Here is a 27,981-nt window from a genome sequence, read left to right on the forward strand (position 1 = left end):
TATACAAAATTTTGAGAATGACTGCTTACTAGTGGAGCCCTGGTGGCACAGTGGCATAAGACCTTGGCTGTTGACCAAAAGGTCGGCAATTCGAATCCACCAGCCACTCCTTGGACGCTCTATGGGACAGTTCTACCCTGTCCTATAGGATCGCTATGAGTCGGAATCGACTGGACTGCAAGAGGTTTGGTTTGGTTTGGTTTGGTGGCTCTACTAGTGGTTCTCGGACCTGGTCCCTAATCAGCATTAGCATCACCTGGGAACTTGTTGTTGTTAGGTGCCGTCAAGTTGGTTCTGACTGATAGCAAAACTATGTACGACAGAACAAGACACTGTCCAGCTCTGTGCCATTCTCGCTATCGTTGCTATGCTGGAGCTCATCCTTGCAGCCACTGTGTCAGTCCATCTCACTGAGGGCCTTTCTTTTTTGCTGAGCATCTATGGGAACTTGTTAGAAATGCAGATTTTCAACAGGCGTTCCAACCTGTCCTAAGCCTGGGGTGAACCACAAAGGTACTGAATAATTCATTAGCTCTAGTTTTCCAGGGCTGTCTTACTGCCACAGAAGTAACAAAATGAATGCATTCTGCCCCCTCCAAATTGACAAGCCACAACAAACTAATTTACTCTCAGCTTATAGACACAGTTTAAGTGTTAAACTTAGTGATTTGACCTCATAATCGGAATAGAACCAAGTTTCTGATTTTATATATGGGAATCTTGAGAATCAAGTGAGTGTTTAGCTATTCATGGTAGAATATAACACAGATTAGGGTTAGCCACAATTTGTAACACTCAGGGAGCTGTTAATTTCTTGCTGGCAGTTTCACTATAAACTTGTTGCATAAATTTCAAATTTGAACTTGGCGTTGTCATGCAGATTTTATGCACATTTAATTTACATATGCTGAGTGGTTCCTAATTGTATGATCGGTAAACGGTATCACATCTCAGATGCTTTATGTATTTAAGAAGTGTTCAGAGGCACAGAAATGTAATTTCATAGGGAAATAAGGAAGTGAATTTAGTGAGGATACATTACACTGGGTTATATTACATTATGGCAGTGTTTCTCAACCTCAGCACCATTGAGATTTTGAGCTGGTAGTTCTTTGTTTTGAGGGCTACCCTGTGCATTTCAGGATGTTTAGCAGCATCCTGGGCCTCTGTCCACTGGTTGCTAGTGGCACCCCCCCCACCCCCCCCCCCGAACTAACTATGTTTCAGACATTGCCAGATTTCCCTGGGGAACAAATTCACTCCCAGTTGAAAACCATGATAATAAAAGAGCCACTGGTGATTAAAGTCAGTTCCAGACTAATGGTAAATAAATTTTTCATTTTGTGAGTTGTCAGTTAGTATGTGCCCAGAGGATGGAATACAATGCTTACTGTGCTTCAGAACTAGAGAATTCTGTCCTCTTTCTAGTCTGTGTGGCCTGGGACTAGTTATCTAACCTCTTAGAGTCTCAGTTCCCTTATCTGTACATCAAGAGCAGTACCTACCTCACTCCTGGTCGTAAGCACAAGTGACCCTTACGCTGTAAAGCTCCAGGGTGACACCTAGCAAGAAGCAGGCCTGTAGTAAATGTTAGTGGTTCGCCTCCTCCTCCTCCCACTCTTTCTTTTCCTCTTCCTCTCCCTGTTTTCCTCAGTGTCTGGGATGAACACAACCAAATGATATGCACTACAACTGGCTTGGTGGTTTCCTTCCAATTTTTTTTTCCTTCTGTAGCACAGATAATCAGGAGCTGACATTATATCCAAACCTTATGTGAGCTTTGGAGAAAGAAGAGCCTAAATCAACAATAGATAAAAGAGAATCTGAGTCCTCAACTCTTTGCATTCACGCACAGAAGTTCCAACTATGGGGAGTGTGTCCACACACATCAGAACCATTCATCGTTTTCTTATTCTCTGTTCAACTTGATAAGACTGTAAGCAAAGGGGCCGCACACAGGTGGAGCATGCCCACCACCAGCACCTACCTAAGGCCATCAAATGAGTCTGGTTGCTTAATCAGCAATACTGGCTGAGCCATTGCAGAATTTTAAAAAACCCAGGCTAGGCACCATGGGGGAAACCAAACCAAAAACCAAACCCGTTGCCATCGAGTCAATTTCAACTCACAACAACCCTATAGGACAAAGTGGAACTGCCCCATAGGGTTTCCAAGGAGCACCTGGTAGATTTGAACTCCCAACCTTTTGTTTAGCAGCTGAGCTCTTAACCATTGCACCACGAGGGTTCCATGGGGGGAACACTAGCATGAAAATGTATGTGATATAGTCCTAACTCTGAAGAATTTACAGAAAGGACATATGGAAAGTTTCATGGACCTTATTTCCATTATAAAGGCATTATAACAACATAAGAAACGTTTCGACAATGGGGAAGGAGATAGCCCAAAGTTCTAACACTCAGTACAATTGTTTTCATTTATAAGTATTTGCTTTCAGGCCTGGTTCCTATGTACATGTGCTTTCCCTTGGTTGCAATAATTTTATACGTATTCTCTAGCCTGTGTTTCCTCCACTTTGCATTATATCATAGGTGTTTCTCCTTGTTCTTATTTTCATCAGTTTTCCTATTTAATAGCTGCCCAGAAGTTCTTGAAAAAGATTTTCCACAGAGTAATTAATTAACTATTCCTTTATTGGAAATTTGGCTTCTGATTTTGCAATTATAAATTATTTAGCACATACATTATGTGCTATACTTATCTATATATAGGAAACCGTGGTGGTGTAGTGGTTAAGTGCTATGGCTGCTAACCAGAGTTCAGCAGTTTGAATCCTCCAGGCGCTCCTTGGAAACTCTATGGGGCAGTTCTACTCTGTTCTGTAGGGTCGCTACGAGTTGGAATCGACTCAACGGCAGTGGGTTTTTTTGGTGTATGTATATATATATATATTTGTTTTGTTTTGTTTTTTTATATATGTATACCAGCTAGTTGCTATCAAGTCGATTCTGACTTAATGGCAACCCCTGTGTCAGAGTAGAACTGTGCTCCACAGGGTTTTATATGTGTATATGTATGTTAAGCACTCGATGGCTAAATGACAGGCTGGTGGTTCAAACCCACCAGCTGCTCTGTGGGAGAAAGATGTGACAATCTGCTTCTACAAAGATTTACAGCCTTGGAAACCCTATGGGGCAGTTCTACCCTGTCCTATAGGATCACTGTAAGTTGAAATCGACTTGATGGCAGCTGTGTGTATATATATATATATATATATATACACACACACACACACACATAGGTGTGTGTATATGTGTGTATATATGGCTTTTTCTCTCTCTGGATTATTTTCTTAGGATAAAGTCTCAAAAATGGGATTAATAAGTAAGAATATTTTATAGCTTTAAATATAATATTGTTAAGCTATTTTGATACACTATTCTGATTAAATACATTCATGGCTCATTATAGAATACTTAGAAAATGAAGTATAAAGACTGAAACACAAACCACCCATAATCCTTTAATACAACTACTGTTAACATCTACTGTACTTCCTTCCAGTCTTTTCTCCCATCTATCTTTAATATATATATGTTTATGAAATCATTTTATTATAATATTATCAACACTTGGCTTCCTAAATTAGCAGTTACATGCTGGATTAGCCTGATCTAGCTCAGTCAGATGAGTCATTCTAGACAGAGTGATAAAGGTGTCTCCTTAGAGTGCACAGGAGACTTAGGGTCAGCGTCTTGGAAGCTCTCACTTTAGGAAAAAGGGAAAAACCTTGAATTAAGTTGAGCAAAGACAGCAAGGCCAGTGGTCAGTTCTGCTCCTCCACTCATTCGCCTTTGTGGAATGAGCTCAAAGCCAGCAGTCTCAGGAGTGAATGGAAAGCAGCTATTCACACCATCCCTGGGAAGCCAGGAGGCCAGGCAAGGCAAGTGTTAGAGGCAGAAGAGAGCTTAGAGGTTCTCCGGACTAGTGCTCCGTAACCAGGGGTGTGTGCCTCAGAATTACCCAAACATAGATTCCCAGGCCTGCCTCTCATCTAATACACCAGAGGTAAAATCTGGGTATGTGTTTGTTAAAACAGCTTCCTGGGATTAAAAGCCACTGACATACCAATGCATTCATTCTACCAGTGAGGAAACCTAGGCTCAAAAGGCTTCAGGCATTCCCTTGGGGTTACCAGCAAGCAGGGAGCAGACCTCAAGCCTGATGGAAGACTCAGGGGCTTCCATAATCATTTCAGTCCACTCAGCAGCCTGCTCCACATAATTCTGTTACGGCAGCCATCTGCCCTCCCTGCCAGAGGACTTTCGTCTCTAGCACTCCCGTCACTGGGGCCCAGCCGATGTCATGCAGGGGTTGTGTTCTAAAGTCAGTGTATGAGAGGTCTGTGAAGGGTAGCCAAATTCACCTTTGAAACTCCTGAGGAAGGCTCCATATCTCAGAAAAAGATAGCACTGTGCTGTAAATCCAACCAGCTCATTTTCCCTCCAATGTGGGAACAGATTGCTCTTTCTTCAGTTAGGCATGAGATGAGGTAGTTGGCTTGCAAAGGAGCCAATTGTATATAAAAAAAATACAAATCTTTAACACCAAAAATAACACATAGCCTCACAGAATGAGAGGTTGATGGGAACCAACACTGACTGAAGAAGGCCGCACTCAAGTCCCTACTTCACGCATGCTCATATGATGGAATGACGCTAAGAACCTCCCTCACTGGTTAAATTGTTGTTCATTATCGCTCTTCTTTCTTCACTCCCTTCTTCCCTCTCTCTTTCTCTCCCCTGTCCTGCCTTCCTTCCTTTTTTTCTTCATTCCTTCTTCCTTCTTTTTATTTTTTCTGATTGCTTATAATATTTTTTTCTATAATTTAACCTACACAAATTGTATTGTTATTAGTGGTAGGGAGAGGCCATTAAAATCACTCAGCCTGAATTGAACACTGCTCATAAAGGCAAGAGAATTCCAGAACACTTAATTGTGCTCATGCGGAACCTGTACATACACCAAGAGGCAGTTTTTCGAACAGAGCAAGGTGATACCACATGGTTTAAAATGAGCAAAGGTGTGTGTCAGGGTTGTATCCTTTTACCATACCTATTCAATCTGTACGCTGAGCAAATAATCTGAGAAGCTGGACTATAGGAAGAAGAACGGGGCATCAGGATTGGAAAAAGACTCATTACAACCTGCAGTATGCAGATGACACGACCTTGCTTGCTGTAAGTGAAGAGGACTTGAAGCAGTTCTGATGAAGATCAAAGGCCACAGTCTTCAGTATGGAATACACCTCAACATAAAGAAAACAAATGTTCTCACAACTGGAACAATGAGCAACATCACGATAAACAGAGAAAAGATTGAAGTTGTCAAGGATTTCATTTTACTTGGATCCACAATCAACACCCATGGAAGCAGCAGTCAAGAAATCAAAAGGTGCATTGCATTGGGCAAATATGCTGCAAAAGACCTCTTTAAAGTGTTGAAAAGCAAAGATGTCACCATGAAGACTAAGGTGTGCCTGACCCGAGCCACGGTGTTTCCAATTGCCTCAGATGCATGCAAAAGCTGGATGATGAATAAGGAATCCTGAAGAAGAATTGATGCCTTTGAATTGTGTTGGTGAAGAATATTGAATATACCATGGACTGCCAGAACAAACAAATCAGTCTTGGAAGAAGTACAGCCAGAACGCTCCTTAGAAGCAAGGATGGTGAGGCTTTATCTCACATACTTTGGACATGTTATCAGAAGGGACCAGTTCTTGGAGAAAGACGTCATGTTTGGTAAAATAGAGAGTCAGTAAAAAAGACACCTTCAACAAGATGGATTGACACAGTGGCTACAACAATGGGCTCAAACATAGCAACAATTGTGAAAATGTCCCAGGACTGGGCAGTGTTTGGTTCTGTTGTACACAGGGTTGCTATGAGTAGGAACCTACTCAATAGCACCTAACAACAACATAAAGGGGGATTCTACCTCAACAGGCAGTCCATTCCTTTTGTTGAATGTTGTTGGAAACCTCATGTCGAGGTAGCACCTGCCTCTTTTCCATTTTTGCCCATTCATCCCAGTTGTGTCCTCCAGAACAATGAAGAGCAGTTCTCCACCCTCTCCCCATGAAAACCTTCCGGAATTTGTAACAGCCCTACTTCATCCAAGCATTCTTGTTATCGTGTGGTTTCCAGGCGCTTCACCCACCTTGTTTGCCTTTAAAATTTACTGCACCAAGAAGAGGAGGATTGTGGGTCTTGGGCAGAGTCTGTGGTTTCCCTCAGCCTACTCACTGACCTACTGACCAGTAGGGACAGGAAAACAGCAGTGGCACAAGTGGAATGGTGGATGCACACTCCTGAGACAGCCTCTCTGCAGCTCCAGCTCCAGCAACCAGCACCCCAGATTTATGTGTGGCACCTGGTGAAGCACTGATGTAAGCCCAACTTGAAATCCAAGTACATCATCATTTATCTGTGTTTGGATTTGGTTTGGGGTTTTATTAATGACAGAGGATTTGATTAAAACAAAGTTGATGCAGTAACCAACTCCAGCTGGATCCAGCATCAATGGGAAACCCCAATTCCCCTGATATTGTCCTCTTGTCCTTTCCACTCACAATTTCTCTTCCAAGGCATTTTCTCTGAGTCTGATAATGGTGAGTCATTCAATCTCATTTATTTTAAGGGCCAGTCTGGCACACCCAGCACAGCAGCCATGCAGTGAAAGACATTTATGTTGGAGATATTACGTACCCTGGGAGGTGGCCTTATCCTAACCTATGTAATGACATCACTGTGTCAGTCTTCCAAGGCAATGTTATCACTGGGTTTTGGCTCAGACTTGGAGTTTCTCCAGTAGAAATTATCTTCTACTAAAAGACTGCTAATTGAAGCAGCATCAGGGAGATTTTGCAAGGTTACCGGAAGCCAATTCAATGAAATCTGGGTTCTTTTCAGGGAGTTGTTGCTAGTCATAAATGGCTGTGATTACCCATTCCTTGGCCTTTTTCTCTAGAGAAACCCAGGAAAGAATCACATCTCCCAGCATAGGTGAGGATTGTGCGTCTGTTTGAGATTTGTGGAGGGATTTCTTGCTGCTCACTAGGGCTGAGGTTGAGGTCATCTTCAAAGCCCTTTCTCAATCTCTGTCTCTTTCTCTCATTTTGTTGTTTTTTCTGGTTCCTCTCTCAGGCTACCCACCCTCTCTCTCTCCTTGCTCATTTGGGTCTCCCTTTCCACCCTCCTTGCATTTTTACCACTCCCTTTCCGTCCTTTCCTTGTCCTCTCGCTCTCTTCTCTAGTTTACTATCATCGCCCCCTTTCTCCCACTCCCCTCCTCTCCCAATTGCTTCTTAATCTAGTTTCATCTTTCTCTTTCCCATTTCAGTTTCCCTCTCCTTCTGTGTTGACACCAGGACTCCTAAGGGTAGGGCAAATCCCAGCTCACTTAGTTTGTCCCAATGTATGTAGGCGTTGGCCTGGTCTGATTCAGTCTGTTCAGGACCCATCCATTCATGCCACAAACACCAATCAACCTCCAAGCCGATAGGAAACAAGATAGGCATTTCTCCCTCAGTTTCTGTCCTGAGCTCAGCCCCAGGCTGGCCTCTAATTGGAGTCAGCAGATCTGGCACCAGGGTCAGGGCCGTCTTTAGTGCCAGCATTACTCAACTGCTCCATGGTGCCTGGTGGGGACAGGGCCAAACCGCATAATTAATGACCAGCGTGTGCCCTTCTGATGTGTCAACCAAAATGTCACTCTTACCCTCGAAGTGACAGCCACTGCTCGCTGGTGAAGAGCCTTCATCTTATTTGCGCCTTCATACTCACACTACTCTCAAGAAACTGAAAGAAGACAGTGGCCTCATTTCTTTTAAAGTTTGTGGAGGAAGGAGACTGGTGGGCTAGAGGGGCTTCCAGATTTTCACTCCAGAGCCTGAAATGTAAACCACAGTCTACTGTACGTAGAATAACACAATTCCTAATATCAAATTATCTATGTGATTTAATACAGCATATTGGAAGGAGATGCTTTCTCTTCTGGTTAGGTGGCCTGTTTTTCAAAGTGTAAGACTTTCATTCGTCTAGGAAAAGGCCATTTCACCTGCTAACAATGAAAGCAACTGTGTCTGCCTAAAAAAACTCATTGACGGTCATTCAGCCTCCTCTTCTTTGCCTTGTGATTCACTTCTGTTGATGAAGCAGTCACTGTGGAGAGCATGCAGCCTGCATAATTGGGCCCTGATTGAGTAATTCACACGAGTTCTGAGAAATAAAGTCAACAATTCACAAATTGAATCCACTTCTGGTTGACCATCCACCAAGGACCCTTGATATTCAATCTCTTTGCATTTCTGCTCAGTGTTTATTGCTTTCCACTCGTCCCTCAAAACAAAGTCATCGCTTGGTAATTTCTTGTTTTAGAAAATGACAAACAGAGCAGGCAGAGAAAACACTGTATGTTTTGGACTAAAAATGAAATCATTAGGGTAAGTTTCTATTCTTGTCGACTGGAATTTTACTCTGGTTCTGATTAAGCTCAACAAAGATATTATATTAGATGCTTTCCTGTAAATGTATGAGATGGTTTTCTATTGCATGTCCATGAATGGAAATATTAACAGACTCCACTTGGCTCCATCAGCCTCTGGCTTGGTCTTCACACCCAAAAAGCCAACCAACAGAGAATCCTATCCCTAGCTCAGAGCGAGCAGTTCCTGTCTTTTGCCCGTGGTTTTTCTTCAGAGGTTCAGTATTAAGAGTAAATTTTATCTAGAAAATGTATGAAAGTAAGCTTAACAGCTACATTATAGTTTCTATCAATTTCTAAGTAAGGAACAACTGCACATTTCTAAGGATCTGTCTTCCACAAGGGAGCCCCTGGGTGGCGAAAATGGCTGACACACTCAGTTGCTAATTGAAAGGTTGGTGGTTCAAGTCCATCCAGAGGCACCTCAGAAGGAAGATCAGGAAATCTACTGCCAGAAAATCAGCCAATGGAAACGCTGTGGAGCACAGTTCTACTCTGACACACGTGGGATCGCTATGAGTCGGAGCTGACTTGATAGTAACTGGTTTATTTTCCATGATTACACTTCTATCAGAAGAGTGTGCCCTTCAAAAATTATTTCTTGGTGGCTAGAGACTTTCAGTGAGGAGGAAGTTCAGTCTATGGGTCCACTCAAGACTGTAAGCAAGGGGAGTCTCATGAAAAATAAACGGTGAAGTCAAGCTATTTTATACATTGGAAAATCAGCACTAGATTCATCACATGCCTCTAAAATTCCCCTCCATAAAAGCAATTAAGTAAATTTAAGAATAGTTAACATGCATTGCTATCTATAGATTATCCCTATCACAGAAGCAGAAATAGAACCTCAGTACAAGACCTGGGGGACTCGACTGTTGATCTTTTCAATAGTCAGATGTGTGAGTGATATAGAATAAGGAGGAACAGACCACAGAGCAAGAGACCTGGGCTCTTGTCCATCTGTGCCATCCATGAAGCAATGTAACCTTGCACTTCCTCGCATCACTACAGAGTGGAAGTTTCCTCATCTGTAAAACGGGGATGATACAGATCTTAAAAAAAAATTTTATAAGTGTTTTAAAAGACAATATATAAAAAGCTCTTAGCACAGTATCTGACATAATAAATGTTATTTATTATTAGTGGTAGGAATCCCTGAGTGGTACAATGGTTAATCACTCAATTATTAGCTGAAAGGTTGGCAGTTCAAACCCTCTCAGAGGCACCTCAGAAGACAGGCCTGGCAATCTACTTCTGAAAAATTACAGCCTTGAAAACCCTATGGAGCACATCTACTCTGCACACATGGTGTTGCCATGAATCAGTGAACTCAGTGGCAACTAACAACAACAACGTTATCAGTGGTAGTAGTTGTATTCACTTCTAACCCAAGGTTTATTCTAATGAAGCACTTACCACATATTTTATCATACCACATTATATTTAATTTTACACCTAAAATATAGGTGATTCTATTCTCATTAGTGCCCCTCAGACATCCTAAGCTAGAGGTCTAAGAGGACCCTTTGGGGGATTTGTATCCCATCCCTGGCCCTCCATCCCTACCCCAGCCCAAATCCAAATTTCCAGTCTTGGCATACTCACCCCGTTGGCCCAGAAAGAAGAAAATCCCCACCTTGGCCAAACAAGTGGCTGAGGAAGAAGCATGCCAGCAAGCAGGTCTGCTCTCCTCCTGAGACAGCTGGCCACTTGTGCCTCTGGGGGCGGAAAGACCAGGAGAGAGCCACACTCAGGGTCTGACCTTTAAGGCTCAGGGAACTCCCCTCTTATAAGCTGGAGCCAATCACTGCCATGGAATTGGACTAGTCAGAGGTAGTACCTCCTTTTGAAGGCTGAGGGGAGGGGTCAAGGAGAGCTTTTTTTCCCTCCAGGGGCCTAACCACAGAGTTCCCTTGTGTTTAAAAATAGAAAAACTCAAAGATGGTCTGCAAAGTTTGTGTACTTATACTTAATATGCTGCATCAGAAAAATGGAAGAATCTACCTCATTTTGGAGGACCGAAGTACACAATTCCTTATTTACTTTTTCAGTGTGTGTGTATCTATATTTAATTGTCCTTATGACAGTTATAGATACTCCTCTTTTGAAATAATTTTAAGATTAATCAGGGTCCCCAAAAAATGTTATCCACTATTATATTATTGTAGATATGAAGTTTGACCAAAAAAAAAAAAAAAAACCTCAAGGAAGAAAGAAAGGAAAAGCAACTTCCAGAATGGGTGATGGGTGCTGGAAATTATTATAATGGAATATACTGTAAATCAGGAATACTGACTTCTAGACCCAGCTCTACTCACCACTCAGTTGGGAGTCACTTGGAACTAATGAATTCATTTGATTATTCTAGAAGACACTAAATGACCTCTTGGGTTGGTTGGTTGTCTTCTGGCTCTGCTGATTTTATTGACAGCCTAAAAGGAGGCTTGGAGAAAACTGGTCAGATTTCCATGCCTCTAAAAATCCCTTTAATCCTTTTGGAGCTGGTGTTGATGGTGGCAATAACGGTGGTGATGATGGGGGTGACAGAAGTGATGGTAGTGATGGTGGTGGTGGTGGTGATGATGGAGGTGACAGTGGTGATGGTAGTGATGGTGACAGTGCTAGTGACTGTGATGGTATGATGGTTGAAATAGTAGTCCTGGTGGTGCTAATGATGGTGATGAGTGGTTATAGGATGGTGGTGTGTAGGAAGTAATGGGTAAATGGTGGTGATAGGATGGTGGCAGTGCTGATGGTGATGGTGGATGTGGCGATGGTGGTGCGGGTGGCAGTTATGAAATAATGAAGTTGGTGGTAGTGATAATGGTGATGATAGTGGCCCAGTGGTGGTGGGTGCTGGAGATAACGCTGTAACACTTTATGGATCTGAATAAGAGACTCCACTTGTTTAAATGCCTTGATAGATTTGAACAGTGAGCAGAGAGGAGGAGGGTAGTAGGACTTAATGAACACAAGTGCACAGATGATTTGGTCCTGATCTCTGCCTGGAATCCAACACATGCCTTTCAAGATGATTCCTTTCTTGGGGACAACCCAGGTAAAACAAACATGCATAGGCAGATACACACGATTTTACCGGTTATACTTCTGGGTTTTGTTTGTGGAGTTGTTTTTTTTTTATTTGTTTTATTTTTTTAATTTTATTTTTACTTTTCATTCTCAAAAAGGTTGAATATATGTTATTCAAGGAATGTGAGAATTGGACCTAAGGAGAATAGAAACAGTTAAAAAAGCAAGCAGGGGCGGGAAGTCTTTTCCAGAAGGACACCGGTGGGTGAACACAATGCAGAGAGACAGCAAAGAGGAGAGACTTCATACCAGCTAAGCCAAACTCTGGTTTAGGCAGAGCTTAGAAATCTCTGAGGTAATTGTGCATTCACACAGGATGGATAAGTTGCTGGGGCAGAAGCTGAGAGCTGGAGCCTGGCCTGGTGGCTATGGCCTGTAGGGTGCTGAGCAGTCAGTCATGCACCTCCTTCTTTGGGACAAAGGATGATGCTTTTTAGACTGGACATGGCAAAATGAGACCCTGGAAGGCCTTTGAGGTGCAGCTCTCTTCACAGACTGAGGCCTGGTGCCAGGGACTTGGCTGATTCATAAAGAAAGGATGAAATGCTAACAAATGGTTTTCATTATCATGGCGCAGGCTCCACACTCATTCTGTGTGTGTGTGCTGTGCACTGTGCGCTGTGCTTTTTTTTTTTTTTTTCCAGCTTTTCAGGATTGTAACTAAACAATGAGGTGATTGCCATCCTGTGAATTACACAGCATTACCAGTGGCTGGGTTGGAGCATAGCGTTCTTCAAGGGAATTCTGGACAAGAAAAATAAGCAAGCTGGAAATAAGGAGTTTGTTTAGCACAACACCTGTGTACACTTTTTAGTACTGGTAATGAAGGCAGAGTGAGGTTCTGCTGAGAGCTAAGATCCTTAGCTCATAAGCTATGCACCTGTCAGCTCACCAAAATGGCACTCTTTATTGAATAAAACACATATCGCCCAAGTGGAAAGGAACCTCAACCAGTTACCCAGAAATGTAAATGGGGACCATTTGCTGTTTTCCAGTATGATGTTAAATAATGATTTACCTTGGTTGAATAATCTGACGCAGCGGTGTGAAGAGTTTTCAGTTTTGTTCAGTAAACATTCCTTAAGTGGTACTCTGGGACAGCCCTGTGGATAGAAATATGCCTAAAACCTCAAGAAGTTAACAATCTAGCAGATGCCTGAATTTGTCCCAGATCCCAAGATAACTGAGCATAAATGTGACCATGAAGATACCCTTCACATTGTAGTCTCCTTGTGATCCCCTTCCCCTCTAAGGCAGCCATGACCCTAAGCAAAGAGGCAATTAACTCTACAGTGGCTGGCCTGTTTTAGTGAAGGTTGAAGCTCACTGCGCTCAGCCAAGCCACAGCAACAGTGGGAGCAGCTTCCTCTCTATGACTCCAACATGGCTGAAGAAAATGAATCGTTTCAAAAACAAATGTTTAAGTGCATTACTCAGCATCTTTGTTGGCACATAAGTGAGATAATAGCCCCACAGCTGCAGACTGAGCATTACACAGTTGCTCAGACAGTGCCACTGAGCGTGTGCATGGCCAGCTATTCCAACCGAGGTTGGGGACAAAAAGCAATGATTTTTTCCAACCAGAGATAGTCAGACGGGGCATGCCATGGACAGGAAGCATCCACTTTCTCTTCTGCGCTCGGCTGTGCCAGTAACTAGGGCCTGATTTTGTCCAAGTGTCTGTAGTGACATTAATAAAACTCCTTGCTCATTGAGTTCATTCTGACTCATAGCAACCCTGTAAGACAGAGCAGAACTGCCCCATAGGGCAACTGGTGGATTCGAACTCCTGACCTTTGGTTAAAAAAAAAAATTTTTTTTTTAGCAGCCTTAAAAAGAAAAGCTAATATTCGTTTGACACCAATTAAGTACCAGGCACTGTGCTAAATGCTTATTTTATTTAGTCTTCTCAATAACCCCATTTGGAAGGTATAATTATTCCAGTTTTAGAGAAGAGGTACTGAGGTACAGAGAGGTTAAGTTGCTCACTAAAGGTCACACAGCTGGCAATTGGTGAAACTGGGATGCACCCAGCCCAGTCCTCAGTTGGCCCACCTGTCAAGTGAAGCAGCTGACTGCAGAGCTACCAATGGATCTTTACAGCTCTAACAGTATTATGTAAAATAACAACTGCAGTTCTAAAATAAATAAATTTATATTTCTCTGAACCTTAAGTACCCAAACTGTACCTGTTTAGAAGCAACAGGATGGTTGGCTGGCTTGTTCCTTGTGTGTGTGTGGGGGGGGGGGTGAGGGGGGACTGAGTGGGGAAAACTGTGTGTGCCCTCATCTTTGAAAATTCTAATTACCCACAGTGTTCTGAGTCCCTGGAGACAGATGCACTCTGTGGGCCTCTTGTTAGCTCGGGTGTGAATTCCTCTGGTGCACAGTTTTTCTTTTGTTTATGATGTCATGCTCAAAGGAAACCTAAAAGGAGAAACACTAGAAGATTGGGAATGTTCTGAAATATAATTAAATGAGAATCAAGTGACTTTTAGAAGGGACAGCAGGTTTTCATCTGCCCTGACCTTTCCTCCTGTGATAACGAAAGAGTTAGCGAAACTGCTAAGCTAAAAAATGCCTGTGAAATAGCTCTTCATTATAGTTAACCGCCCCATGACATTCCCCATCAGGCGTATGTGTTACTACGTGGTGGGAGCCTGTGTGGGGCTGGAATAGTTAATGTGATACACGGGAAGCAGCTAAAACAGCACAAAGCCCCGTGACAAACATACACATGGAAATCAATTCTTCATTTCCAGCCCTTATCCTAGCCTCAGGTTACCTAGGATTTGCATGTGCTTGCTACAAGCCTGGGCAAAGCTGGGCTGAGCTATCTCTTTCATGCCTTGAGTCAGATTTTCTGGGTGTGAAGTCAGCAGACAAGCCAGGAAATGTCAGCACAGAAAAGCGAGGGAAGTAAGGACTCGGTGGCAGCTGTCACTCAGAGTGGTGTGGAGTGGGAAGGTGTCTCACATGTCCCAGGACCTGGTTTCTCCCCTGTGATGTGTTTGGTGCTGGCTCCTTGTGATCCATGTTTTCTTGGATGCAGGGTGGTTGAGGTGCAGCCATACTTGCAGTGGAGCTGAAGTCCAGCTGCTCGAACAGAAATGGCCTCTTCTCATGGACGCTTTCCAGAGTAAGGGTGGTATTTTACTGGAATCCTTACATTCAAGCCCCATGGCTCATCCCTTATCCCTCTTTAATTGAAGGATGTGCTGCCTGCCTTGTTTAAAGCCCTAGACCTCTGTGTGTCTGTTAAGCCAGGATTTTTCCTGGTCTGTCTTAGGCCCGTGGATCCTTAGCGTCTCTTAATTTCTGAAGTTACATCTGAATTGCATTATAGACTTATGCATTGTAACACTTCTTGACCTATTGCATGGGAAACATACCACACACTGAGAGGAAAAGGCTAGCTCAAAAAGAGCTGAGGACATTTAATTCTATAAAGCAAATAGAATAAAGGGCTTGGATCCCAGTTCACATTCACTGGCGACATTTTGTTTTCATTCGTGTGTTTCATCCCAGGTGGTCATCAGAGGTCCACCATGGGCTGAAGACCTCGGTAGGCGCAGGTATTGTTGAATATAAACTTTGACTTTCAACCAACCTGAGTGTTCCCTTAGCCCTAAGTGTGGGAAGAACAGACCAGGGAAAGGCCAAAAGTGTAGCTGAAATGGATCTTTTTCTTGTGGTTTAAGCATCAGCCAGTTGGAACCAAGGATGTGTTTTCTTAGGGTCGTAGAAAAGTTTGAAAAACTATTGCATTGCTTTTGGCACTCAAATGTAAATTATAGATATATCATTCGTATTACCATGCTGATGGGCTATACTACACGCACTGCTATCTCAGCCGTACATTCTTCCAAAAATATACTGCCATCAACTCTGTAATAGAAGGTGACTGTGTGTTTAGATGTTTTATCTTCTACCACATTAATGTCCTTGTAATTACCCACTCTATGAAACCTCTCTGTGGTGTTGGCTAAGACACAGGCCATAAACCCAGCCAGGTAAATTCCATGCAGATCATGTCCAGCCCCACACAATAGAAAGCCACTCATATTCAGAGCAAATGCTCTTTGATTCTGAAGCTCAAGGTCAGCCAACTACAATGGCTTCTTCCTTAAGCTGTCTGAGTCTCTGGGGGAAATGCTACAAAGGGTTTCATAATTCCCCCAGCACCTCCTAAGGAGTCATAGAACCATTTCTCTTCTACAGAAATGTGACAAGGCACTCCAGAATTGTCCACAGTGAAATCTTCAGTCGGAAAGAGCAGCAGTTTTTCTCAACTTTAATGCCTTCCTAAGTCCTTGGTGCCAGATGCGCTATTTTCCTATTGGATGTGCCAAAACCACTAAATAGTTAAAACACATCGAATCATCTCAAAAACGGCCCAAATTGAATTTTTTTTTCCCCCAAAGAAAGAGCTCTTACTCAGCAAACCTCAAGGTCATATACCATATTAGAAAACTTCTGATTAGGCTAAAACTTAGTAAACAGACTTGCAGAGGAAAAGACTCCAAATTCCATTTCCCTTTGTGTGTACAGGCTCAGAATGAGAACTACCAGAAAGGGGAGGGAATAAGGGGGACCAGTTACAGCAATGAAAATCACAGCGACGACACCAACTATTATTGTTATACTTGCAACAACAAGTTCTTAGTACTTATTATTACTAATAATAAACTAACTGTAACTAAACACCAAAGAACAGTTTAAGTAGCATGCAAGGGGTAAAAGAAAACTTCCCAATTCACACATGTCAGTTATATCTAGGCTATTGCGGGAGTGGGGTGGGAGACAAGGACATCTCCCAGAGAGTCTGCAAGCTATATTCTGATGCCTTCTTATTATTTATGCTGTGACTACACCCACACTTTATATTATCTGACACGTAGTTTTTTCCAGATAATTTATCTTAATTGCTAGCTCATCAAAGGCAATGCCAGGCTTCCCATCATCCTGTAGAGCAGTGGTTTTCAGCTCTGCCTTTACGCTGGGATCACCTAGGGAGCCCGATGCCCAGGCTGAACCCCAGACCAATTAAATCAGAGTCTCTGAGGTGGGACACAGGTATCAGGATGTTTTAAAGCCTCCTGGGGAATTTCAATGTGTGACCAAAGTTGAGAGCCACAGCTGTGGAGAACTTTTCTTTTTTTCCAGTAGAAAGCGGGAGCCAGGGAGGTAGATAGAATCTTCCACAAAGGTCTAGTGTGGAGAACACAGGCGAATGCTGATTGTCAGAGTAAGCAGGCAGCAATAGCTGCAGCGGGTGCCCATCGCTCCCGGATAAACAAGCTGCAGAGGCTCTGATAGTTTCCTTGAACTGTGTATTGAATGGGTCTTGGACAATATTCCATGTGAAGAAGCTTCTTGGATGGAATGGACAAAAAAATCATTGAGACCTTAAGATGACAAAGGAGGCATTAAGGCAACCATCTACAGAGAGAATCATACAATAGGCTTAACTTCAGGGGGTCTTCGAAAGAACCCCTAGCTCTAGCTTGCTGTCTCCCATCCACCCCAGAGACAAACTTGCTGGCCTAGGAATCAGGGCTTCTCTCTTCTATGGAGTCCAGAGAACACAGTGAGGAAACCAGGTTTGCAAAGAGAATCTATACCCATCCTAATATCCAGCCGGGGTCACTCAAGTCCTTATGAAAATCATCCTTACTGAAAAAAGATTTTCCATCAGGATGTCCGCAACTCCTGGAGAATATAAAGCCCTCCAATGTACTTGACTCAGATGTTAACTGTCAACACTGTTAGGTTGTCAGTTGTATCTCATTGAAAACCACAAATTAGAGATGAAATAGATTTTTGCACAATAGATAAATTAGAGATATTATTCATAAGAATTTCTTATAGGAATCCCTCAGAGAGTCATCTATCTGGGGAGCTTAAGATATGGTTTGATTTTTCGAAAGCCAGTTTCGGAGATGTTCAGGGTCACATTGATTTTACAAAGTCAGGCACACCTGGTTTCCCTTAAGTGCTTACTGAGTCTCTGCACTGAATGTCTTCGAGAAAAGAACAAGTTCATCTTTACATCCAAAGAGAGTGTTTTGGTTCTGTAGCACCGGACCACAGGCCTGCCCCTGACATTAGTAGGGTCCAGGCAGGAGTAACGGAGGCGCCACCTTTTCTCTTCTGGCCTACACCACAAGAGGCCTCTTGCCCGTGGGTGGAGACACCCAAGCCTGCACTGCAAACTCTATGCAAACGCTTCTCCTGACAAAAGTCGCCCCTTGGCCACCCTAGGTGTGCACACAGCATTACTGCTACTCCTGGGAGGGTGGAACTCAGGAAGTGCCCTGCAAGCAGGCTTTGCATTGGTTGAGTAGGGGGTTCTGGGGTCCTGAGTCTTGAGAGTATGGTGTGGAAGGCAGAAGGAGCTCTGGCTCTGGTTTGGCACTTTCTCTGCCCCATTGGTCTGTTACCCCATGGGGAGGTTGCAGCTGGAGGAGGGCCGGAGTGAAACCCTTTAAAGCAATGGTTCTCAAACTTGAGTGTGCACTAGAATCATCTGCAGGGCTTGTTAAAATACAGTTTGCTGGGTTTTACCCCCAGAGTTTCTGATTTAATAGGTCTTTTTTTGGTGGCGTCCAAGAATTCGCATTTCTAACAAATTCCGAGTTATTGCTGATGATTTAAAGTGTGAGGAAACCCTGGTGGTATAGTGGTTAAGAGCTACAGCTGCTAACCATAAGGTCAGCAGTTCCAATCCACCAGGCACTCCTTGGAAACCCTACAGGGCAGTTCTACTACTCTGTCTGATACGGTCGCTATGAGTTGGAAGCGACTCGATGGCAACAGGTTTTTTTTTGGTTAAAGCATGAGATCCAGGGCAGGCCAGGGTTGTCAGGGTCTAGAGGAGGCCACTAGACTGCAATATTAAGAAGGGATAGAACATGGCCCTGAGATAACTGGAATTTATTTTCATGCATTCATCAAAAGTTCAAGAGCCGTCTGATTTCTGCTTAAGTGATTACCCCATGAGAACAGAATTTTAGAAGTAGATATGCATTTATGTGGTTTTTCCCTAATATCTTTGCATTAAAAGTTGATAATATTTAAATAGGATTTAATTTTAGAGCCCCAACCTTTACGAGCATGAGAATAAAAATAATAACAATATCTATGGAAATCCTTGTGTTTACTTATTCCTGACAGGGAATTGCTCTTCACTAGCAACTATCAAGGAGCCCTGGTGGCACAACGGTTGTTTGGCTGCTAACCAAAAGGCTAGAGGTTCAAACCCACCCAGCAGCTCCACAGGAGAAAGACCTGGCGACCTGTTCTGTAAAGATTATGGCCAAGAAAACCCTATGAGACTGTCCTACTCTGTCACTATGAGTCGAAAATTGACTCGACGACACCTAGCAACAGCGACAGCAACTATCAATACCAAAATTGAACAAGAGAAGGCCAAAGTCACAGAAGATGCTAGACAGGGTCTCAAATATAGCAATCAGGCGTCCAGGTGAAATTGGCAGGAAACTCTGACATGCACCAACGTGGCTTGGGACAAAGGTTGGAGATATTTAGGACAGCCTCTTGACCTATACCCCAGGACCAGGGAATCTCTGTGGTTGGTCTAGCATCTATCTCCTAATAAGACAGTTCTACCTAAGAGTTGTGAAATTTTTGATTCAGACCTTCTAGTCTTCTAGATTGGAAACCCTCATGACCTGTAGTGAAATATCCAAAATGTTTCTAGAAAGAGTTACTTTTACTTCCCTGGTTGTCCCATAGATTAAAAATGGAGGCTTTTATGTCACATACAAAGTTTTATTCAAGGCAGAAGTCCGCAGTAGTGAGCTCTGCAAACTCATTTTTACCCGATGTAATACAGTAATAGGGTCACTATGAGTTGGAATCGACTTGACTGCAATGGTTTTGGTTTGGGATGTGTAAGGCCCATCGCATACTCCTCTTACCCCCCTCCACGTGTCCCCATACTAAGCTTACTAAGCCATGTTGGCCTTCTGGCCAGTCCTTGAACTCTGTGAGTCTGTCATACCTTTTCTTCCCTTCACATGATGAACACTTATTCATCCTCAAGAACGCCACTCAGATGCTGCCTCCTCTGTGAACTTACTTCTCTGGCTAGTCAGTCCAGGTAAAACTAACTCCTCCCTCCACTATTCTTCTATATCATATCAAATATACATTGTACTTATCACATTGCCCTTTAAATACTTGTTCACTTGCTTGTCTTTCCTCACCTCTACATCATTTGCTCTTGGAAGTTAAGTATTGTGCCTTATTCTTTTTTGTGTCCTTAGCACCTAACATAGTGGCTGGGGTAGGGTCTACAAGTTTAAGTTTTTAATGAGTCAAATAAATTAATTCCAGTGTTTGGGTAGGGGAAAACATTACTTAAGCACTCAGTAGGGATGCGGCTTGGAAAACATTAACTCTCACAGAATACAGATGTTGACAGCTACAAGGCGCCTAAGCTATCATCTATGCCAGCTCCTCGTCCCGTGGAGGAAGGAAGCTCAGGGATGCTTATAGATGTCAAGTGAGTTACTCAAGTTCCAGGGTGAATTGGATCAGGATTCAGGTCTGTTGCTTCCAATCTGGCAGTCTGTCAGTTTTGGCCACACGCACAGATGAAGGGCTTGAGGATTAGATCAGATACTGTTTCCCATGAGTGTTGGGACCAGGCTCCATAATGCCCACATCTTACCCTGGGGACATGGTATCCTCCCTCTCCAGTGCTAAATCCAAGCCCAGGAGAGCAAGAAAATAGTGTTCTTTTCCCCATGATCTAACTTTTTTTTTTAGGGTATTTGAGTAAGTTTCAATTGCATTGGAAATTTTTTCTCGTATTTTCTGAGGCAAAAGGATATTTTGAGCAGGGTGGGGAAGGAAGAGAAATGGAAACATACCAGTCCTTATTTTCACTATTTCTAATAGCTTGAAAATCACTCCAGAGACCCTCCCTATCTCCTCTGTTCTCTAGCTCTTCTTTGTGGATGAGGCTTGGGGGCCATGGTGGCTTCACTGACACTTGCTTCCAGTAGCACAAGATGGGAAGAGGTTGAGAGAACATCAGTGGTCCGGACCCACACCAAAAACAGACATGATAGAGCTAGGGGTTGTTGGAGTTGGAAGGAGAATACAGACAGGGAGGTTAAAGATGCCATTCTAGAACTATTTGGGGGGACAGAGGAACCTATCCCACCCTACCAAAAGCTCTACAATAGATGTAATTATACATTCATTCATAAAAAAAAAAAAAAAAAGATGGCATTCTCCTCCTTAAATCCCTCCATACTCTTCCTATTGCCCTTAAGATAAAACCTTAGCTCCTTAACGGCCCTGCAGACTTGGCTCCCTTCTACCACTCCAACTCATTTCATAGATCTCTTTCCTATATGCTCAGTGACTTTCATTTATTCCCACCTCAGGACCTTTGAGCTTGCTCTTTCTTCTGCCTGGACCACTCCCTCTCTCTCTCTCTCCGATCCCAACTTGAAGGCAACTTCCTTGAAGAACTCTTCCCTGAGTACCCTGTCAACAGTGGTCCATTACTTTGCCCTGCAGTAGCCCTCTATCGCCATATCCTGCATATCCTTCATGGCGCGTAAAGAATCTGAAGACATCTTGTTCATACAAGACTATACACTCCTTGAGAGCTGGGACCTTGTCCTGCCTTATTGACTGCTGTGTCCCTAGAACCTAGAACAGTTGTTTGGCACATAGTACATGTTCAGGAAATATTTGTTGAATGAATGAATAAACCACCTACATGTATCAGATGGGGTTGAGGGCACTGAGGGGAGAATAGAAACTGTCCAACACATCTGGAAATTGCAAACTAAAATCGAATGAAATTGTTTTCTCATTGTATCATTTCCATAGCTTCCAGCTCCTAAAATTTGACCTTCAGCATGGTTCTCTGAGATCCATGTCCCAGTTCTGTAAAAGCTCCAACAAGTGGTAAAGTTGTCTTATTTGCCGTTGCTCATCTGTATTTTTACCAAAGCATCAACTTGTTCTGAGTTGTCTGGACTTCCCCCACCCCCCCCACCCTGATAATTTATTTTAGTTATGCTGGTTCAGAGTTGGGTCTACATCTGCCCAGGCGTAATTAGAATAATTTCCATTTTGATGCTGGATTAGGAGTCTGCTGTAACAGGACTCTGGTGTTGATCTGAAAGCACCTATACTGGGTGTAAGGTTAGACATGCATTGTGTCTAGGCATAAACCAAGAAGCTTTGGCACAAGAGTGAAAAGCAAGTACCCTCTCCCGGCAACACTTTACCCAACCCCATTTTGGTATGAAAGGCCAGATCCCTGGTAATTTTGATAACTGATTCCTAACTCCTTCCTGGGCCTTGATGCTGGTAAAATCCCAGAACTAAGGGAAGAGGGGTTGCCCTGTTGGCACATCCCTCCCCTCCTACTTAGAGCATGGGTATCCATCTACTGGAATGTGGTGGCATGCCCATCTAATGCCAGCTCTTTCCCCCACAGAGTCCTGGCCCGTGGTCGTGCAGTCCCGGGGGCTGGATGGCATGCTGGACCCAAGCTCAGCTCAGTGTCTGGGCCTAATAAAGGCTTTTCCACGGGAGCAGCTTTCTGTCCTGGCCACACGGAGGTAAGCACCTGAGGGGCAACTGCCTCATGAGGGTTCCTCGCCCTGGAGCTGCCAGGAGCAGGGACCTCAAGTGACAGCTGGGAATAAGCCCCAGGCTGAGGAGGGGGGGTCTGATCCAACTGCTGATCACTGGGCTTGAAGTGGCTCATAGCAACCCCAGCAAATGTAGCCTCTAAGCCAGTTTGGGAGGGGAATGGCCTTGCTCTCAGGCTGGCCCCACACCTTCCAAGGACACGTGAAGAATCTAAGCTGCCCCACCCCTACAGTAACAGAATGCAGGCCCTTGAATAGATGGCCTTTGTCAGAGCCTCCACACACCCCTCTGATTGTCTGAGCAGGCGACCTTGTGAGACAGAAGCTCCCTAACTACTCTCCATCCCCTTAGCCAGCAGAGTGGGGGGGTGGGGGGGAAGCCCTAACACAGGGGACAGGCAGGCCTGGCTTTGAGTTTTAGTTTTGCCAGGTATGTGACTGTGATCAGATTACTTAATCTTACTAAGCCTCTGTTTCCTCATCTGTAAAATGGCAATAATACCTATCTCCCAGGGTTATTGTGATGGTTAATGAAACAATTATGCCCAATAAAAGATAATAATAATTATAATCTCACCTCATTCATTTTAAGATGTGCTTCTAAGAATTCAAACTAGTAGGTTCTGTTCCCATTCATGCAGCCAGCACAGCTGTCCCAGAGAAGATCAAGAAATTCACAGGTGCCTGCACCTGCTGGTGCTTCCTGGTTGCATATTTCTATCATGAGCATTTTAAGTACTTTTGGATCAAGTCTGCATGATACTCAGAGAACTGATAAACCAGATATAAAAGCAATTAAATGTGCAAATGTTCCCAGGTATCTGGATTTGTGGCATCAGGAAGGTCAAACTGACTATCCATTGAACAGAAATTTCACTTAAATATCGGGGTTTAAGCAAACACATCCCCACCGCTTGCTATGGAGTCAATTTTGACTCACAGTGACCCCATGTGTCTGAGAGTAGAACTGTGCTCCACAGAGTTTTCAAAGGCTAATTTTTTCAGAAGTAGATCACCAGGCTTTTCTTCCGAGGCACCTCTGGGTAGACTTGAACTGCCAACGTTTTGGTTAGCAGCTGAGCATTTATCGTTTATGCCACCCAGGGTGTCAAACACTCCCTAGGACCTATCAATTACAGCATATGTGAGACCTCAGGCTCCCCCCCTCCAAAAAAGGCACCCAGGCCGAGCAACAGGCCAGGCACCCCCACACTGACTGCCTCTATCGGTAGCTGCAGAACCCCAGGTCACATAGCCTCCCTGAGGCTCATTTCTGTCCTCTATGTTAAAGGATTGGAGTAAATGAGTAGTTCTCAAAGTGTGGTCCCCAGTCCAGCAGCATCAGCATCACCTGGAAACTTGTTAGAAATTCAGACTCTCAGGCTCCACCCCCAACCTTTGGAATCTGAAACTTTTGGGGTGGGGCCCAGCTTTCTATGGTGTGAGAAGCCTGGGTGATTGTGATGTTCACAGGTTTGAGAACCTCTGGGCTTGGTAATCTCTGACTTCCCTTCCAGTCCATGTTTCCTCCCCGTCAACCCTGTCTGGGAGATACTAGCAGAGGCGCTAGGTTTTATCCTGTCAGTACTTTTCTCTGCTGCAGTGCAGGCTGCCTCCGAGATACTGCCCTGGGCAGTGGAGGGGCAGAGAATTCCTCTCACGTTCACGTTCCACGCAGGCTCCAAGAACTAAGTGTGTCCGAGCCTTTAGGGTGAAGACAGTGGGCAGTTTACTTTTAGAGCAGAGGCCAAGTGTAAAACAAAAAAATGACCCTTGACCCACTCTCAGAATGTAGGGAGGGAGATTGAGGAGGAGGCGGAAGCTGGATTTCCTCAGCCACAAGAATTTCCTCTCTTGCCAACAGCTAGTGACCCTGGTTCACTGATCCAGTCTGTAGCCTGAGAATCACTAACAGATCTTGGCACCTCTCTCTCTAAGGCAGGGCTTATCTTACTCCTTTCTGCCATGGACCTCAACAGGCACCACTGCCAAGCCTCCCTGTACATCAGCCCTCCTAGCCACAAGTAAATATTTGGGCCACTTGCTTAACTCTTTTTTTTTTTTTGCTTAACTCTGGGCTCCTGAGTGGCACAGACGGGTAGTTGCTTAGCTCATAACCAATAGGTTGGCAGTTGGAACTCACCCAGTGGCACCTCGGAAGACAGGCCTGGAGATCTGCTTCTGAAAGGTCACAGCCTTGAAAACGCTATGGAGCAGTTCTACTCTGCGCCACGGAATTGCCATGAGTCGGAATCAACTCCATGGCAATGTTTTCTTTTTTTTTTTTTGGCAGACAGTGGGGGTGGTTTGCTTAGTTCTGTCTGGCAGCTTCATCATCTATTCAGGTGAGGCCAGAATCTGTGTGGAGATCATTCGCCTGGTGCAGAAATTTCTCTTGTTATTGGAGTATGTGAACTGCTAGAAATTCACAGAATGTACCACAGGCCCAGGGAAGGGCAAGAGGGCGGAGCAGTTCATCAGCACCTGAATTTAAAGGCATCCCAACTGACCCCCCAACTCACAGCCATTTAGCTCCCATTCCAGGTAGGAACAGGACAAAGAAAGAACATTTGCCCATTAAACAGAACACGTTTGCTCCTTTATGTGCGCTCCTAATTGCATCTTCCCCAGCTTATTATTCAGCTGCAAAACTCTAGTTAGTGAAGCCACAGAGAGGATTGTCGTCTGTTCCGGAGAAAAGCTTCAAAAGTTCTTAAAAATAAGTGCAACTCCTATCATGGTTCTCTTTAACCATGGAGGGAATGTTCTTTTCTAAGTGGTATTTTGTGCATTAGATCACTGGAATAGAAAATATTCATTTTTCTTTCTTTCTTCCTTTTTTAAGTACTGATGATTTTTTTTTAAAGGGTGACATATTTAGACAATTTTTTAAAGATGAGTAAATCAAGCATTATTTTTTAAGACATACCTTTTAGCCTAAAACTCAAATGAGAGATTATTTGTGACATTTTCAAATCTTAATTAAACCATCTGTGGATGATGCAAATCTCCATTGTGATTAAGTGTAACTAGGCACCGCGTGTTACTGTGAATTGAGAAGTAACATTCAGTTTTAAGCACTCTGTGGAGCCAATTAAGTAGAACCAGCAGAGTGCTAAGCAGAGTAGAAAACTGTATAACTGTTTACAATCAGTGTCAGAGTTGGAAGATACCTTTGAACATCATTGTTGAGGTGGAGAAATTAAAGATCGGAGAAGGAAGGAGACTTACCTACAGACTCAATGATCCTTGGAGGTGGAACTAGTCTGGGAGTACTAGGTAATGGAGAGGCCACAAACATGACCTTGGGACATTTACCTTCCGGGAAGAAGGCTAAACATCGATATCCTAGGCATTAGTGAGCTGAAATGGACTGGTATTGGTCATTTTGAATTGGACAGTCACATGGTCTACTATGCCAGGAATGACAACTTGAGGAGGAATGGCGTTTCATTCATCGTGAAAAAGAACATTTCAAAATCTATCCTGAAGTACAACGCTGCCAGTGATAGGATGATATCTGTACGCCTACAAGGAAGACCAGTTAATACGACTGTTATTCAAATTTATGCACCAACCACTAAGGCCAAAGATGAAGAAATTGAAGATTTTTTACCAACTTCTTCAGTCTGAAATTGATTGAACATGTAATCAGGATGCACTGATAATTACTGGTGATTGGAATACAAAAGGTGGAAACGAAGAAGGATCGGTAGTTGGAAAAGATGGCCTTGCCTGGTGATATAAACTATGCTGGAGATCGCATGATTGAATTTTGCAAGGCTAACAATTTGTGTGTGTGTGTGTGTGTGTGTGTGTTTAAGTAAAAGTTTACTGCTCAAGTTAGTTTCTCATACAGAAATTTATACACACATTGTTGTGTGGTGCTAATTGCTGTCCCTATAATGTGACAACACACTCCTCCTTTGCACCCCACATGTACCGTGTCCATTCAACCAGTTCCTGTCCTTTTCTGCCTCCTCATCTTGCCTCCAGACAGGAGCTACCCATTTAGTCTCATGCTAAAAAGCATACTCTTCACGAGTATCATTTTATATTTTATACTTCAGTCTAATCTTTCCTGAAGAGTTGATTTTGGGAATGGCTTTAGTTTTGGGCTAACAGAGAGTCCAGGGGCCATGTCTTCTGGCATCCCTCCAGTCTCAGTCAGGCCATTAAGTCTGGTCTTTTTGCTAGAATTTGAGTTGTGCACCCCACTTTTCTCCTGCTCGGTCAGGGACTCTCTGTTGTGTTCCCTGTCAGGGCAATCTTTGGTGGTAGCTGGGCACTATCTAGTTCTTCTAGGCAAGACCAATGACTTCTTCATTGCAAATACCTTTTTTCACCAACATAAATGGTGACTATATACATGGGCCTTGCCAGATGAAATACACAGGAATCAAATCAACTACATTTGTAGAAAGAGACAATGGAAAAGCTCAATATCAGTAAGAACAAGGTCAGGGGCTGACTGCAGATCAGACCATCAATTGCTCATGTGCCAGTTCAAGTTGAAACTGAAGAAAATTAGAACAAGCCCACGAGAGCAAAAATATGACCTTGAGTATATCCCATCTGAATTTAGAGACCATCTCCAGAGCAGATAAGACGCATTGAACACTAATGACTGAAGAGCAGACAAGTTGTAGAATGACATCAGGGCATCATTCATGAAGAAAGCAAGAGGTCATTGAAACACAGGAGAGAAAGAAAAGGCCTAAATGGATATCAGAAGAGACTCTGAAACTTGCTCTTGAATGTCAAGTAGCTAAAGTGAAAGGAAGAAATGATGAAGTCAAGACCTGAACAGAAGATTTCAAAGGCGGCTCGAGAAGGCCAAGTATTATGATGACATGTGCAAAGACCTGGAGATAAGAAACCAAAAGGGAAGAACACATGCATCATTTCTAAAGCTAAAAGAACTGAAGAAAAAACTCAAGCCTCAAGTTGCAATACTGAAGGATTCTACGGGGAGGATACTAAATGACACAGGAAGCATCAAAAGAAGATGGAAGGAATACACATAGTCACTATACCAAAAATAACTGATCCATGTTCAACCATGTCAGGAGGTTCATGTGATTAGGAATCCATGGTACTGAAGGAAGAAGTCCAAGCTGCACTGAAGACATTGGCAAAAAACACAGCTCCAGGAATTGACGGAATATCAATTGCAATGTTTCAACATACAGATGCAGTGCTGGAAGTGCTCACTCATCTATGCCAAGAAATTTGGAAGACAGCTACCTGACCAACCAATTGGAAGAGATCCATATTTATGCCTATTCCCAAGAAAGATGATCTAACCGAATGAAGACATTACTGAACAATATCATTAATATCACATGCAAACAAAATTTTGCTGAAGATCACTCAAAAGTGGTTACAGCAGTATATTGACAGGGAACTGCCAGAAATTCAAGCCAGATTTAGAAGAGGACATGGAACGAGGGTTATCATTGCTGATGTCAGATAGATCCTGACTGAAAGCAGAGAATACCAGAAAGATGTTTACCTATGTTTTATTGACTATGCTAAGGCATTGGAAACTCTGGTGGCATAGTGGTTAAGAGCTATGGCTGTTTACCAAAAACTGGGCAGTTTGAATCCACCAGGCACTCCTTGGAAACCCTATGGGGCAGTTCTATTCTGTCCTATAGGGTTGCTATGAGTCGGAATCGACTTGACAGCAATGGGTTTGGTTTTTTGTTTTTTCAGGCATTCGAATGTGTGG

The 27,981-nt window shown here is 43.4% G+C and overlaps 1 protein-coding gene across 2 annotated transcripts in view; it reads left to right on the forward strand.

Annotated features, from left to right (window-relative positions):
• The window catches only part of NGF (nerve growth factor), a 71,832-nt gene that overhangs the window by 36,108 nt on the left and 7,743 nt on the right, over positions 1–27,981 (forward strand). For both annotated transcript variants that reach the window (XM_049880004.1, XM_049880003.1), the window contains exon 2: positions 22,091–22,214. The gene's annotated coding sequence lies outside the window, so the exon portion shown is untranslated. The remainder of the gene's footprint in view (positions 1–22,090; positions 22,215–27,981) is intronic.

This window comes from Elephas maximus, chromosome 3 (assembly GCF_024166365.1).
Source record: "Elephas maximus indicus isolate mEleMax1 chromosome 3, mEleMax1 primary haplotype, whole genome shotgun sequence".
Taxonomy (NCBI): domain Eukaryota; kingdom Metazoa; phylum Chordata; class Mammalia; order Proboscidea; family Elephantidae; genus Elephas; species Elephas maximus.